Here is a 2,623-nt window from a genome sequence, read left to right on the forward strand (position 1 = left end):
GACAAAGGCAACAACCTCCAACGTTAGCATCTCCAGTACCTGGTTGAAGCTCAAATTCCACATTCTGCATCACAAAAACAGGCTCGATCTAATGTCCATGCTAGGAGAGTTGGGTTTTTTAGAGCACAGAAAAGGTTTGTGTTGTTTTTTTTTTTAACCTGTTCTGCCCTGTTTACAATAAAAATCTGCTCCTTCCAATCGACTCACACAGCCCATTGATGTTCCATTTTCTGAGGCTGGCTCTGTAAGCTAGAGCTGATGAGAGGGGAGCGGTTTATTAAAACTGTCCTCTGCCTTTCCTGAGACATCAGTTCCTTGTTCAATGATCATGATAGTATCAACAGCTAATGGGTCCCCATAAAACCTAAGTCCTGGAAAATATGCTGCTTTGGAGCCTAAGTTCTCAACCATTTTGTGAGCAGGAAGTTGGCAGTCAGAGGCTATGAAGACCCTGGCAGCAGACTCCCAAGACAACGACAGTGCAAGGCACCAATCCAACTACGTCGTCCTGACAGGGAGCACTCGAGGAGATCCGAGGTGGGGGAAGTGTTCATGGGATAAGATGAGGCAGTAGACCTTCAGCTCACCTAGATTTAGTTTTGTGTTTGTTCCTGAGATTTCATTGATTAAGAGATTCTTAATATAGAAATCAAAAAAAGCTCCCCTCCCCAAAGCAGTCAGAACTTCTTCATTCATTTATAATCTTAGATTCTGGAAACAACGCATATGCTCATCAACTGAGGAATGGATAAAGAAATGATGATCCATTACTTTTTTGAAATATCATCATGATGAAAGAAAACATCACTATGATGAATATAAAGAATCATGAGATGATTTATATGAATTGATGCAAAGAGATAAAAGAAAAACTCGGAAAACTATATACACATGGACTTCAAAAATAAACAGCACCAAAAACAGTTGAACCTAAATACTGTGCAATTCTAACAGCAGAGCTTGGACCCAGTGAAAGACTATGAGCAGGAGTTTCCATGCAACTTCTCTGCAGGGGAGAAGGGGCACGGCTGTGGAATACTGTATTATGACTTCTTCAATAAGTGTCTTAGTTTTACTGAACTTTTTTTTGCTTTCTTTTATTCTTTATTAAAAGGGAAAGCTTCCTAGGAAGGGATAAGAGGAGTCAGAGAGGGAGAAATGTATGTGATGCCAAAACGTAAGATAAACATCTTATTAATTTCCTTATTCTGGGCCATACCAAGCTACCAAAAATTATTTCTAGAGCTAGAATGAAAGGTCAAGAATGACAATGAAAAAATGTGGAGGAAGGTGATCTAGTCAGAGCAGATCTCAAACTGTATCACAAAACAGTATTCATCAAAGCTTTGCTATGGATAAGAAACAGAGTGGTTTATCAGCAGAAAATGGCCATAGTAATTGAGGGTTTGATAAACCCAAACATTCAAGGTTTTGAAATGGGAAATGATTATTTGACAAAAATTGCTGGGAAAACTGAAAAACAGTTGGACAGAAACTAGACTAACATCTCACAGCAACATCATAACACCAAGATAAGGTCAAAATGAGTTCATAACTTAGATATTAGGGTGATACCATAAACAAATTAGGAGAACATGTTTACTGTCAGATCTTTGAAGAAGGGAAGAATTTTCTGTCCAAACAAGAGATAGCGAGCATTACTAAGTGTAAAATGGATCATTTTGATTACATTAAATTAAAATGATTTTTCACAAATAATACCAATGCAGTCAAGATTAGAAGTAAAGCAGAAGCCACTCAGCTACCCTACAGCAGAGTCAGAGTGAGAGGAGAGAGAAAATAGAGTACATGGTAGTGGAGAAATAAGAAAGGAGGGAGCTGTGATCAGCAATGGCAACGGTGGAAAAATATGGAAGTAACTTTTGTGATGGACTTATCATTAAGAATGTGATCCACCCGCGACAGAGTTGTTGGTGTTGGAACAAAGACTGAAGGCACATTTTCATTATTATTATTATTATTATTTGGGGGGGGTGCAGGGCAAATGGGGCTGGGTGGCCTGCCTGGGGCCGCATAGCAGGGTGATCATTGGGTGTCTGATGCCAGATTTGGACCCAGGTGCTCCTGGCTCAAGGGCCAATGCTCTGTCCACCACCCAGCCACCCCTACTATTATTACGATTTTATTTTATTTGGGGTCTTATTTTTCTTTTCTTTTTTTTTTTTTTTGGTTTTTGCAGGGCAGTGGGGTTCGGGTGGCTTGCATGTCACATGGCTGGGTGATTGTTGGGTGTGTGGGGCCAGATGTGGGCTCGGGTGCTCGTGGCTCCAGGGCTGGTGCTCCGTCCATTGTACCACCTGGCCATACCTACAATTATTACTATTATTTTTTTTATTTTAATTTTTTTCTCTCCCCTTTACTTTATCACTCAAGCAAGTCTATATTTATGGGGGAAGGGGTATTTCATTTACTCTTAAACAAGAATATTTTATTAATGTATAAAAAACATTATTTGTACAAAATGAGAATAAATATTAAATAAAATAAAAAAATAAATAAATTTTAAAAAGAAGTAAAGCAGAAAACCACAGGGAAATGTGTACACAAAGTTTTCTTGTTTTGTTTTGTTTTGTCTTTTTGTAAGGCAAGTGGAGTTAAGTGG

This window comes from Macrotis lagotis, chromosome 2 (assembly GCF_037893015.1).
Source record: "Macrotis lagotis isolate mMagLag1 chromosome 2, bilby.v1.9.chrom.fasta, whole genome shotgun sequence".
Taxonomy (NCBI): Eukaryota; Metazoa; Chordata; class Mammalia; order Peramelemorphia; family Peramelidae; genus Macrotis; species Macrotis lagotis.